Source organism: Erpetoichthys calabaricus, chromosome 15 (genome assembly GCF_900747795.2).
Source record: "Erpetoichthys calabaricus chromosome 15, fErpCal1.3, whole genome shotgun sequence".
Lineage (NCBI taxonomy): Eukaryota > Metazoa > Chordata > Cladistia > Polypteriformes > Polypteridae > Erpetoichthys > Erpetoichthys calabaricus.
The window spans coordinates 12748640-12763209 of NC_041408.2; the positions used below are offsets into that span (position 1 = coordinate 12748640).

Consider the following 14570-nt stretch of genomic DNA (forward strand, 5'->3'; position numbering starts at 1 on the left):
CTTTCTTCTACAGGCTGGAACTCATCTAGGAAGGCCCACGTAGGGCAAATGGGTGTTGGAGTTTGGGACTGATAGTTGTTACTCTATCTATTATCATTCCATTTTTTTTTTAAAAACTCACGCCAAACAGTCCACAGCAGCCCAGAACTGTGGGCCCGGCACATACGCAGTCTCTGTGGGCGCCTCCTCTTTAAACTTTTCATTCAAGGCTTTGAGCCCAGGTAGGCCCTGGGTAATCATTACCCTTTTCCCCTCCAACCACAATCGATAACAAGCAGTGTTTTACATTTATTTTGAGTTGAAAACTAGCAACATTGCTATTAAAAGGGGGGCCTCTTGGGGGCCCCAGCATTTCATCCTGTACTGTCTATTTTGTCCTTGCACTGGTCACAAACCTGGGGCATCCTATTGAGTAAGTGGCAGCTTGTTTGTCATATGAGGACATCAACTGCAGAGGAAAGAGACCTGAGGCATTTCTTACTGGTCCCATTCAAGGGTTTTGCTCATGGAGGGGCAACCGGGGTGGTAAAAGGACTGAGAGAAAGACGGAACGAGCCTAAATGAAAAGGGCATGGGGTGTACGGCCCACTGCATAAAGAAACACTTAGCGTAGTCGGCAGGATTTCCACTACGGACAGGGAAAGTGCGTCGGTGCTGTGCAAAAACGGTGGGGACTGAATGAGCGAACGCTCAGCTGGCATCGCCAGGAAGCACTCTGCTTGCAGTGTTTAGAGGCCGTGCCCATCAGTTTCAGTTTAGCAGTCTGCTTATTCACTTTGAGGGGAGGGAATTTCTACTTTTTAGCTTGGATACCCCAAGATCATGCTCATCCTCTCCATAGGATGCCATGATGCATGTGACAAGGAAACACTAATCAGAGATGGAGATTATACACTTTTTAAAATACTTTTCATCTCTTCTGGGAGAAAAACACATCATCTGTGCTAGCTAAGAGTTTAATAACAATTTCTAATGCTGTATGCATAGATCATTTAGATATAAAAGGAATAAAACACAAGTGGAACAGCTAATTAGGTTGGGAATACAAACTTCATCTCTTGGTCGCTGTATAATTTCTGATGTGAGGGAATAATAGGAGTGATTTTATGCATGTTTGGGCATTTTTTAATTTTCAGCATTGTAATGAGCAGATTAGTCCACAAGCCATGCTGGCCATCCAGGGAACCAAAGTCCCCATTGGAATGACAACATAAGCTGCTAGTGAACACTTTTAGATGAAGCTTTGCAGAATTTAAAGTTTAATGTATCTACTGTGGCGACGCCCAGGAAGACCGGAGGAGGGCTCATTCCTCCTCCAGACCTCGAGGGGGCGACCGCGGGTACAGAGCTGGGAAGCTCGACCCTGTAGGGGCCGGTGGTCACCACCAGGGGGACCCCAATACCTGGAGGACCCTGGACCGCAGCATTTTTGCCACACCAGGAAGTGCTGGGGGGAAGAGGAACAGGGACACCCGGAGTGCTTCCGGGGAGACAGCTGGCACTTCCGCCACACTGGGGCGTGTCGGTGGGAGATTGCCGGGAACACACCTGGAGCACATCCGGGTGGTTATTTTAAGGGGCCGCCTTCCTCCAGTGATGAACTTGAGTCGGGTGGAAGAGAGGACAAGGTTTCTGGAGGAGAGAAGGAGGTGGTCTGAAGACACACACACAGAGAGAGAAAGAAGGCATTGTGTTGGCCTGGACTGTGGGGTATTGGGGGTCTGTGAGTAATGATGGTTTGTATTATGGAGACCCTAAATAAACGTGTGTGGGGTAATACTAACGTGTCTGCCTGTCTGTGTCCGGGTCATATTCCACATTACCCAGTTTTACTCAAAAATACAAATCTGGGGTCCTTCGAGATGCGTCACCTACTTCAATGATTTCCAATGACTGTTGTGGCTGTGCAGTATCTTCAAAACATGTGGCGGCAGTTTTACATGGGTAGGGAATCGGAAAAAGTTGCAGAGTAAAAAATAAAAATAAAAAAGCCAAAGGTCGTAACTATGAAGTCAGGACAAAGCTCAGAAGGTGGCCCAAGAACTGGCAAAACAGCGTTGGGATTTCAACGTTAAATGGAGTCAAGTACAGAAAAACAAAGTAATCAGAAACTACTAATAACAAATAGCACTAAAGGTCTCTGGAAGAATATGAAATCTCATGTTATCATGAAATGCATGATGCCAGAGGCGGCCTTAGGAGTACGCGGGTCCTTGAGCGAGTGTCATATGCGGGGCCGAGAGCCATAAATGTAGGCTATATACCGTACCACCACGCTCACGGGCTTGTCCGCCTCTAATGCTGTACACCTTATTATTGTTAAAAAACATGGTGCCTTATGTAAGTACCATTGGCCGTTTGATTACATTACGTATTGTAATTGTTCTTATATTGGTTTAGTGGCCTTTAACCAACTTAATTAATGACTCAGAAACATTTTGCATGCAAGATTAACAAACCAGATAACAGTCGTTTCTGCCGAACCCGCTGGAGTCGGCAAATTTATTTAATTATGGAGAACCAGAACACTTGTAATAAAACGAACACTTGCCAAACAGCTTTTTTGACAGTCACAGACGGAAGTCCACTTTTCTGGCTTTTCGCTGAGCAAAATCGTTGACAAGATCCTCGTAGTCCAATGTTGAGGCAAGTTCCTTTTCGATTGACAAAATAGCTAAACTGCACAGTCTGTTTTGCAACATTGTTGATCGTAGATCATTTTTGATTAAGTTTCAACTTTGAAAAGCTTCTTTCCGCACTCGCAGCGGTCACAAGAATTAGAAGAAATCCACCACGTACCGTATTTCAGTCTATAACAGATTTGAATGTCTTGCAGAGGCCCCGGAGGCGATTGCCCCCAAAGGCCACCTGTGATGATGCTGACCTTTAAGAAGTTGTGATGATGACGTCACTGTTCTTAAAGACTGAAGAACAGTCGTAGACTACTAAGCACTGTTGTAAGTCGCTCTGGATAAGAGCGTCTGCTAAATAATGTAAATGTAAATGTAAAATGTAAATGTAAATGTCACGTGTCAAAAGCTGCCGGTTGTCTTGTCTGGTAACGGCATAAGAACTGTCAATGGATATGGCAGTCGGAAGCAGTGGCGTAGCGTAGTGGGGGCGGCAGGGGCGGCCCGCCCCGGGCGGCACATTTAGGGGGCGGCAAAATTTCACAATAAATAATAATAATATCTTGTAAAAATTTGAACCATACCTAAATAATGGGGCGGCAGAATTTTCCTCCGACACGGGCGGCTGACACCCACGCTACGCTACTGGTCGGAAGATGGTATCAAAGTCAGAGATAAAAAGGGTCAAAACTGGGAGATCATAAATTAACAAAACAACAAGGAATTAAAAGGCAAGAAGCTAATCACAAGTTGTGGGGAAAAAAAACAAGAGTCGAAAAATCCAAAAACAAAACCAACGTTAGGGCCTACATCTATTATTACAGTTTACATAATAAATAATTTAACTATGCTATGAGAGCTGAGACACCAGCAGGTAGTTAAAGAGTCCCAATAATGACGACATCGATGTGATGCATCTCAATGCTGCCATGTAAACAAATGGCATAAAATTTAAACAAATGACTCGGTACGTCTCTGAGGATCTCCTCACGGGCTCAACGGAGGTATGTGATAACCTGCCAGGGAGAGAGGGGGCGCTGTCACTAACAGTCTCTTCTCCCTCCCAGTGAGGACACTTAGCCCCGCCCCTTCTGGTTTGTCCGCTATAAGAAGCCCAGCTGCCTGGAAGGAGGCGTCACTTTCCTGTTAGTGTGACCCTCCAGATGGAGCTCCAAGGAACGACCCTTACTTCTGACAGCCGAAGAGCTTATTCTTTTGTTTATTATTGTGCCCAAGTGGCCTTTCCTTTATCTTCTTTGGACTTTCGCATTAGACGGGATGACCTGGTTGGTGTCCGAACTTTTCATTGTTGCCCGATCTGTCACTCCTGTACCCGGCCACAACATATAAAATTTGACAAAGAAAACCTGCCTATGACACCCTTGAAGTCCGATCATGTCGAAGCTTGTAGTTTTGTTTCATGAAATCTATGAGATGGACTTTTATTTCCGTAACTGTAATAGTGAGTGTCGATTGAGAGAAAAACTGATGCTCAGTCAGGTACCAAAAATCCCAAAAGGCTGGTAACTGTTTTAAAATTTAAGTTTATCTGTATTATTCCAGGAGCGGCACGGTGGCACAGTGGTAGCACTGCTGCCTTGCAGTTAGGAGACCCGGGTTCGCTTGCATGGAATTTGCATGTTCTCCACGTGTCTGGTGCTCCGGTTTCCTCCCACAGTCCAAACACATGCAGGGTAGGTGGATTGGCGACCCTAAATTGTCCCTTGTGGGGGTGTGTGTGTGTGTGTGCCGTGCGGTGGGCTGGCGCCCTGCCCAGGGTTTGCCTCGCAGTTAGGGGACCCGGGTTCGCTTCCCTGGTCATTCCCTGCGTGGAGTTTGCATGTTCTCCCCGTGTCTGCGTGGGTTTCCTCCGGGCGCTCCGGTTTCCTCCCACAGTCCAAAGACATGCAGGTTAGGTAGATTGGCGATTCTAAATTGACCCTAGTGTGTGCTTGGTGTGTGGGTGTGTTTGTGTGTGTCCTGCGGTGGGTTGGCACCCTGCCCGGGATTGGTTCCTGCCTTGCGCCCTGTGTTGGCTGGGATTGGCGTCAGCATTGGCTCCATGACCCTGTAGTTAGGATATAGCGGGTTGGATAATGGATGTACTATTCCAGTTTAGGTATACAGCACCTCCCCATGACGGGCACAAGATTTCAGGTGGCTACCAGAAGGAAAAGACAAAGTCAAAGACTGATGCGAGGGTCAGAACCGGGAGAACAATTATACGGCAACCAAACTCAAGAACCATGAGAGTTAAGAACGCCTGGCGAGAGTTCAAAAACCAGAGAAACATAAGGTCTAAAGGTTTGAAGGGTTTGGGACTTCGTGTAGTCGGATAAGGAAGCTTTCCCTTAGATGGCCTTTTATCCCACTGTATTGTGGTTGACAGGGTCACAACCTCTGAGGACACGCCCACTCCAGAATCAAAATGAGGCCATTGGAAGGAACAAAATTGTTATGATAAAACATCCCAAATCAAAAATCAACCTCATAACTAGAGGGATTTATGAAGAGTATCCATCCATCCATTTTTCCAACATGCTGTATCCTAACTACAGGGCCACGGGGGTCTGCTTGGAGCCAATCCCAGCCAACACAGGGCGCAAGGCAGGAAACAAACGCCGGGCAGGGTGCCAGCCCACCGCATTTATGAAGAGTATATAAAGCTAATTAATTCTTTGAGGTAAAAAACAGCCAAAACAGGCAGGAGTTAACAACAAGAACCCCTAGGTGAGATGCCTCAACGGCGCCATACTGAAGGTAAATTAATACCTATGATTAAGCTAACCTTTGGGATCACTTTAACTCTCCACGGTAAACTAAACTAAGTGGACACGAGCCGCTAATGTTAGAACTGGGCTCTGTGTGAAACTACGTAAGCCTCCATAACGACACAGACGTCAAGTCACCCCGCTGAAGCAGCGCTAAAACGCTAGCGAAAGCGTCGTCCTGCCTTCGCTACTGCTGAACAAAAAGGTAAATCCCTTTCTTTGTTGTTTTCTCTTCTCCTTTCCTACTTAAAAAGTCATTTTTCCTTGGTAAGGCCTGACTAGACACATTACCTCACACCACTGCTAACATTTGTTTCATCTGTTCCCTTTAGAATGGAGGAAGTAGAAAACCACAGAGGTTACGTCTCGTACATCCAAAGCCTTGAGCCTTCCAGTGTCACCAATTTATAAGTCAGAAGACAGCAGGTCAGGTCAGGTTGGGGAGCATGCATTGGTAGAGCGCATTGCCGCACCCACCACACAACCTGGTTGGCAGACATGCAGTCCAGTCCCACCCTCTATCTGGTGTCCCTTTGGCCTGGTCCAGCCACTCGAGTCCTCAACAATGAGGATCCTGCGAGGTGGATCACACTCGGGGAAGTGGCCGTGGGGCCGTAACTGACGCTCCATCACAATGCAGGTAAAGAAGACAAGCGGGAGTCGAAATTCAGACACGGACCACTATCCGAGGACTACGGAGCTCCACTTCTCCTGAAGATTCCTTCTTGTGGCATCAGCCAATCGCTTGTTTTCTGCCCCAACTTCATCCTTTGAACAATTTCATTAAACGGGACCTCAATCCTCATTATTTTTACCACACGTAGCAACAGAGAGGGCTCTGAAAGTAAATCCTACAAAGGACGTGGAATCAAATCCAAGTGCTGCCTGTGAGACTTAGTGGAATATCTTAAAAGAAGACTCTCATGACCTGGAATATCACTGTAAATACTGTGAGCCAGGCAAGAGTTTAGAAATGCATTATCCTGAGGGAAAGGAAACGACCTGCTGGGATAAGCCGTCCATATGTCGCATTCAAGACGTGCTTGTCACTCGGCCGGCCTGGCCTTGGTATTAAATTGTCCAAAACCAGAGGCTTATCGGGGATTCCAGTGAAGCCGAGGACCAGCCGCATGCCCCTTCTATTAGTAAACGTGATCTGAAATAAAACACGATATCATCAAACAGAGCTACAGTCTGTCTGCAGAACATGCAAATAGGCAGCCCACAGATAAGCGAAGCCCAGGTGACAAGGTGATTATTGTCACCTTCACGAGAAGCGACTCCTTTACTCTTGTTATTGCACTCTGTTTTTTTTTGCTGTCGTTTGCTAGATTTTCAATTCATCAGCCCAGACTGAGCTGCATAATTTTTAGGTCATGAACATTTCTATGATCAATAAAGTGATGCTCTCGAGACCTGGGAAAACAAGTACCAACGTGCAACGTGTGCAGCCCTGTGAGCAGCCGAGACGTAAGCAGGTCTCTTAGTCATCTATTACCTGCGTTGTGTTCTGGTAAACACCCAAGCAATCCTGATGACTAAAGGCAGATTTACATAGGGCATATCTGTGTGGGTTTCCTCTGGGGCTTCTGGTTCTCACCCAAAGAAACGCTGACAGGATGCAATTACTTTGAGGCCATTAGAAATATACGGGCGTGTGCATCTCAGTGACCTGCGACACACCCTCAAGATGCGTCAAAAGTTTAATCTTGAGCAAGACGGCAGCCAGCCTTTGTTAAGGCCCTTAAACAGACCGGTTATCCAGTCCTGCACAAGTCAACACAACCCCCGGGCATGCTAAAAACTTTCAGATTGTTTCGAGATATCTTTGAAACTATTTCCACCGACGTGAGTTCAATTCTTGGGCCGCTCGTCTGGCCATTCCCTGTGTGGAGTTTCTACATTTTCCCCCCAGGATCAAAGTATTTCCATTTCTTTCCATATCCCAGGAGGAGTGAGGTGTGCCCATGCCATGCTTGTGTCCCGAAATGGACTAACATCCCTTTGCCTTACAGCTTTGGCACCAGTTCTGTGCCAAACTGTTGTAAATAAATGTGCTTCAGAAAGCTGAGTTACATACAGTGGGTACGGAAAGTATTCAGACCCCCTTCAATTTTTCACTCTTTGTCATATTGCAGCCATTTGCTAAAATCATTTAAATTAATTTTTTCCCTCATTAATGTACACACAGCACCCCATATTGACAGACAGAAAAAAGAATTTTTGAAATTGTTGCAGATTTATTAAAAAAGAAAAACTGAAATATCGCATGGTCCTAAGTATTCAGACCCTTTGCTCAGTATTTAGTAGAAGCACCCTTTTGAGCTAATATAGCCATGAGTCTTCTTGGGAAAGATGCAACAAGTTTTTCACACCTGGATTTGGAGATCCTCTGCCATTCCTCCTTGTAGATCCTCTCCAGTTCTGTCAGGTTGGATGGTAAACGTTGGTGGACAGCCATTTTTAATTCTCTCCAGAGATGCTCAATTGGGTTTAAGTCAGGGCTCTGGCTGGGCCATTCAAGAACAGTCACAAGAGTTGTTGTGAAGCCACTCCTTCGTTATTTTAGCTGTGTGCTTAGGGCCATTGTCTTGTTGGGAGGTAAACCTTCGGCCCAGTCTGAGGTCCTTAGCACTCTGGAGAAGGTTTTTTGTCCAGGATATCCCTGTACTTGGCCGCATTCATCTTTTCCTCGATTGCAACCAGCCGTCCTGTCCCTGCAGCTGAAAAACACCCCCACAGCATGATGCTGCCACCGCCATGCTTCACTGTGGGGACTGTATTGGAAAAGTGATGAGCAGTGCCTGGTTGTCTCCACACATACCTCAGTGCAAGACACATGACAGCCCGCATGGAGTTTGCTAAAAGACACCTGAAGGACTCTGAGATGGTGAGAAATAAGATTCTCTGGTCTGATGAGACCAAGATAGAACTTTTTGGCCTTAATTTTAAGCGGTATGTGTGAAAAACTTGTTGCATCTTTCCCAAGAAGACTCATGGCAATATTAGCTCAAAAGGGTGCTTCTACTAAATACTGAGCAAAGGGTCTGAATACTTAGGACCATGTGATATTTCAGTTTTTCTTTTTTAATAAATCTGCAATAATTTCAAAAATTCTTTTTTTTGTCTGTCAATATGGGGTGCTGTGTGTACATTAATGAGAGAAAAAATTTATTTAAATGATTTTAGCAAATGGCTGCAATATGACAAAGAGTGAAAAATTGAAGGGGGTCTGAATACTTTCCGTACCCACTGTACCTATTGAATTTTGATGGTGTTTTTGTCGTGATGTTCGGTAGATCAAGTTAAAAAAACATTGGATCACACCTTGTGCGTATGTAATGTAACACAAGAAAATGTTCTCAAACCCACTGAAACCAATCTTAATACATAATTCACCTGCCTCCTCACTCACTCACTCACGTCCGTCCGAAGCCGAATGCGCAGTCGCCTTCTGCGCACGTCCGAAGCCGAATGCGCAGTCGCCTTCTGTGCAGCTGCCCGAAAAACCTTACGAGACCGACATCCAACCCCAACATTGCAGCAGGCGGCGGATTTACGGCCGCAAAAATTCAAAGAGAAAGGCGACTTCGATTAAAGCTCTAGAGGCCTGAAAGGCGATTTCGACTACAGCTCGAGGCCTAATTACGCATTCTGATTCAGTTACGCATTCATTCAATACACCTATATCAGGTTTGTGGTGCTTATACTTATTACTATTCCATATTGTACTGGAACATTCATCATTCAATATTATACTATAGGCCTGGAAAATTCATCAACTAACAGTTCAAGCCTGTACAGTAATGAGTAAAGCGGACTACAATCATTACAAAACAACTTCTTCGTTACTTATCATTTGTTCTTCAAACACTGCTGACACAAACTCGTGCCCGTTTCATCTTACGTTGTCGAAACAGGCTCTTTGTCTAGTTAATAATAATAATAATAATTCTTTACATTTATATAGTGCTTTTCTCACTACTCAAAGCGCTCAATTCAGAGTCATAGACTGCCAGTCCACTTCAGCACACCTTTTTTGTCATGGAGTGGGGTCTCACAAACACACACACATATCACGATCTATCCCACTCTAGACATCTGTGGTAACTGCTAGCTACAAACCCAAAATGTCGACATTAAAAAGGCCCTTGTGGGCAGCTCCTTTATGCTGTTAGCAATACCAGAATTCCAATGTTCCTATGTGCGGGACCAGCCTCTTAACCTTCCTGGTGACATCAGCTGAGCTTTCCCTCATTCAGCACACGGCCTTTTTTGGACAGCACCAACAAGCCACTACACTTCACCCATCCACAGTGCAAATCCTGCCGACTACGCTAAAAGTTTATTCAAGTGGCGGCTCCCACACTCCAACACAATACATAGACAAAATGATGCATCCTGGACTTCATTTCCCAGGATGTCTTTATAGGGCTGGGGTGGTCCCTTAACGGTGATGGATGAGTGACTCAGCTTCTGGGGAATCCACCCACAAAATACAAGCAACATGAGAGAACTACAAAACACACATAGAAACTATAAAAAAAACAGAATAAAATGAACAGATAATACATAATTAGACAAATAATAAATCAACAGAACAATAACATAATGAACAAATCTCTCTATTATAAAAATAAATCTGGGGAGGGAGACGAGACGTGATCTTCTCAAAGACAATTTGACGTCCCGCAGTGAGACAAAAGGACAGCTACTGTACAGGTTTTTCAATGATCGACGCGCAGCGCGACAAGCAGAACACGCAGCTCGGCAGCAGCAGCAACCCAGCAGATGATCCGACCGCATCTCCTTAGCATGCGTTCAGCCCCACCCCTCATTCACAACGCGAGCAGCAAAGTGGCAAAAGGACAGCTACTGTACAGGCTTTTAAATGATCAACGCGCAGCACAACAAGCAGAACACGCAGCTCATCAGCAGCTGATCTGACCGCATCTCCTTAGCGTGCGTTCATACGTCCCAAGAGAAAGAGATTTAACCACACCCGGGGCTGGAACTATAGGATAAAGAGTAGATGACAAAGTAGAACGTTGTAAAGAATTCAAAATTGTTGGCGCGGTACACATGCGCAGCAGGTTAGAGATAATGGAGGTATGAAAATTCCATCCATCCATCCATTTTTCAACCCGCTGAATCCGAACACAGGGTCACGGGGGGTCTGCTGGAGCCAATCCCAGCCAACACAGGGCACAAGGCAGGAACCAATCCTGGGCAGGGTGCCAACCCACCGCAGGACACACACAAACACACCCACACACCAAGCACACACTAGGGCCAAGTTAGAATCACCAATCCACCTAACCTGCATGTCTTTGGATTGTGGGAGGAAACCGGAGTGCCCGGAGGAAACCCACGCAGACACGGGGAGAACATGCAAACTCCACGCAGGGAGGACCCGGGAAGCGAACCCAGGTCTCCCAACTGCGAGGCAGCAGTGCTACCCACTGCGCCACCGTGCCGCCTGGTATGAAAATTCCATTCTCAAAAAAGGAGAGGAAAGATCGCATTAGCGCAAAGAAACGGAAATTATTACTTGGTGAAACAACGGAGAAGCGAAAAGAGATCGAATATATTGTTCAGACTTAAACTTTAAGTCGGAGATTTGTAGCTCGTCTAATTCGTGTTGCCAGCAAGAATTGAAAGATTCCAAAAGCGCTGCTGCGGTATGAAGTCCCGTGAGACGGAGACTTTTAACATGAGATTCTTTCAAGTTACGCCCTACTTACAACTACAGTGATCCCCTGCTATATCGCGGTTCAGCTATCATGCCCCCACTACATCGCGGATTTATTATTATTATTATTACTAGAGGGCTCTGACCCCTGCTCGCTTCGCTCACTAAACCCCGGGTTTGGTTTACCGGATAAACAATTTAAAAAGATTGTTATTTTCATGGGAATTGTTACATATATATTATTTTCATTTTTAATTTAAAACTTTTGTAAAAACAATACTTGTCCTTTATGTCCTGCCCCGGGCGTGGTTAAATCTCTTTTGTGCTGGACTTATAACGTTGCCCGTGTTGTGAAGAGATGCGATCGGTTCAGCTGCTGTCTTGCTGCTGGTGTGTTCTGCTTATCGCGCTTTGCGTCAATCAGCCTGTACAGCAGCTGTCCTTTTGCCACTCCGCATCTCTACCACTAGCATTCTGAAGGAGGAGGAGGAGAGGGCTGAGGGCTGAACGGGTGCTAAGGAGAAGTGCTCGGATCATCTGCTGGCTTGCTGCAGCTGCTGCTGGCTATCTGCGTGTTCTGCTTGTCATTTTTTTAAGAGCTGGGAGCACATGAAGTGTGTCTGCCAAAAGCATTCCAACAACTGCGAGGTTAGATGTCCGTGAACTTGTTTTAAATTGTTTGTAAGTACGGCGTGACATGCAAAAGTCACCGTCTCACAGGTTTTGCTTCATAAGGTTGTAATGTCTAGTCTTGCGTGTCGTCAAAGTGTCTCTCCAAGATGATCTGGTCTCGATCGCTTCGCTCAAGCGTGAGTATAGTGGATGGATGGATGGATGGATGGATGGATGGATGGATGGATGGATGGATGGATGGATGGATGGATGGATGGATGGATGGGTGGATTTGGATGGATGGGAGGGTAGATGGATGGTTGGATGGATGGGTGGATGGATGGCCAGCTGCATTTCTCTTTCTGCATTAATCAATATGTTAAAAGATGCCAGAAAAAGCAAAGAGAGTCAGATTTCTGCACTCCCCTCTCTCTGAACGCCAGTTTTCACCTTCTGGTATGAGAACAGTATGCATAATTCAGCAGATAAGTACCCCTTGCAAAATATTCAGTCCTTTCTCTGCCTTGGCAAAGCAGCGTCATATCGATGCCCAAAGCTTCTGGCAGCAAAGCCAAGAGATTCACATACTGCTCTGCTAGCACTGGGCACTCTGAACAGCTTTACGGTCACTGATGCTGGGGTGGGGTGGGGTGGTGGTGGGGATCAGCACTAATCTTACTTAAGTAGGCCAACCGTACAAGATTGGAACACCAGGACAAACGGTCAAGTTCAGATGAAGCCACTGAAACAGCAGGATCGTCAACATGCCATCCTGGATGAGTGCCCTTGTAAAACCAGCAAAAAAAAAAAAAAAGAACCAGGCCAAGAGCTGGGCAGGATCCTCACGTAATGCCACCAGGAGCAGAGGATGTCATGAGAGAAGACATCTGCGAGCCAAGCCCAGGCCGAGCCTCTGCACAAGTATGCAGTCGTACTTGAACTGACATCTGGTCTGGCAGAAGGTGTTAGAGCCACGGGATGCATTTTGCTAGAGGAGCGACGAGAGTGCCATCGACTTCCGCACAGACCACAGGCGAACCTGCAGAAATGCAAACACAGACTGACGTGCAGCTGCAAGGACCCTGCAAGATGCTCGGCGCTCTTTATTCTCAGGATGTTTAACATCACTTCCTATCACGAGATGTGCTTTGAAGAGGCCTACATTTAGAGAGCAGAGCTTCGCACAGCTCACCCATTAAGACCGGGGTGCCATCATCAGCAATCCGCTCAAGTCTCCACTGCACTGAAGATCTGTTCTCCCTGTCCTTAACATTTGGTTTATTCATTATTATTATTATTTTTTTTTACATTTTCAAATATTCTCTGTAAATAAAGCTCATTTCTGTTCAATTAATGCCACTTTACATAACGGTTGCCATATCAAATACAGACTGGCAGAGAGACTATCCCACAAAATTAAGAAATTAATTTTCTACCGGTGCCTTATAACAAGTTTTCCCCCTCCATGGGTGTTTTCACATTTTATTATTATTATACAACAATAAATCACAGTGGATTGAATCTGGCATCTGATCAACAGAAAACAGGCTCACACTTTAAAGTGAAAACTGATCTCTGCAAAGTGAACTAAATGAATTATAAATATGCCAGCTGTGCTATCCGCCTAAGATGGGATAAGTCACCAACGCAGACCTCATGTTTTATAATTTGACCCGTGGCTTGTCCGCTTGGTCTGGAATAATTATACTCTCCCAATCCCGAGTGGCACTCTTTTCCTCATCGGATAGGGTTGCTTGTTTTTGTTGCTTCCCCTCGGGGTCGTTCGTCAAACTGGCCACTCTTATAGTCAAAGAGTTTTGTTGAGAAAATGGTCGCTCCCACATTGGCCTGGTCTAGTGGCTCCAGCCTAATCATGCTGAGGCTTTTGTTTAGCATCTTGAACGATGATTTATCGTTATTTTCACTCATCAAATGCCCACCATGCAAAGTTATTAGTCACCAGCATTAGAGCGATAAATCTCGTTCACTTGACCCAAACAGGGGCAAAAGAATTGCTGACACACTGTTGTTACCAGCCTATAATAATATAATATAATATAATATAATATAATATAATATAATATAATATAATATAATATAATATAATATAATATAATATAATATATCCATCCATCCATCCATCCATTGTCCAACCCGCTGAATCCAAACATAGGGTCACGGGGGTCTGCTGGAGCCAATCCCAGCCAACACAGGGCACAAAATATAATATAATATAATATAATATAATATAATATAATATAATATAATATAATATAATATAATATAATATAATATAATATAATATAATATAATATAATATACTAAGACAACAGAACAGGCCAATAAGGTCAATTTTCTTATTCTATAAGACCCTTATTTGATATTATTATTTCTATTACTGATTTTATCACCAATCTTCTATATGTTTTGAATACTTACATTTATTATTTTTGTAACCCTAGCAACCAGTCACACACACAGATACACAGACACTTGTCCTTTCATTGAGGTGAATAAGCTGATTTCTGTCTGTCCGGCAGCTAAACTCTGTTGGACGTATTCAGCTTTGACGGTTCCAGTGCACCATCTATTAAAATGTAATAAAATACATTGCTTTTTTCTTTCATTCCAACAGATGGCACATCAGACACATTAGCACTGCTTTTACAAGTCCCACAACGAATGGCATATAACTGAGACATATAGATACACAGATAGATACTTTTCCTTGCATTATGGTGGAAAAGCTGATTTCTGTCCGTCCAGCAGTTACTCTCCACAGGACATATTCAGCATTAAAGTTTGCAGTGCCTCCATCTATGGACTTGATAATGCATGTAGTAACAAAATGCATTGCATTTTTTA

The 14570-nt window shown here is 44.8% G+C and overlaps 1 protein-coding gene across 1 annotated transcript in view; it reads right to left on the minus strand.

Moving 5' to 3' along the window:
- hivep2a (HIVEP zinc finger 2a) overlaps positions 1–14570 on the minus strand; it is a 220718-nt gene that overhangs the window by 193185 nt on the left and 12963 nt on the right. The gene's annotated exons all lie outside the window — the stretch shown is intronic.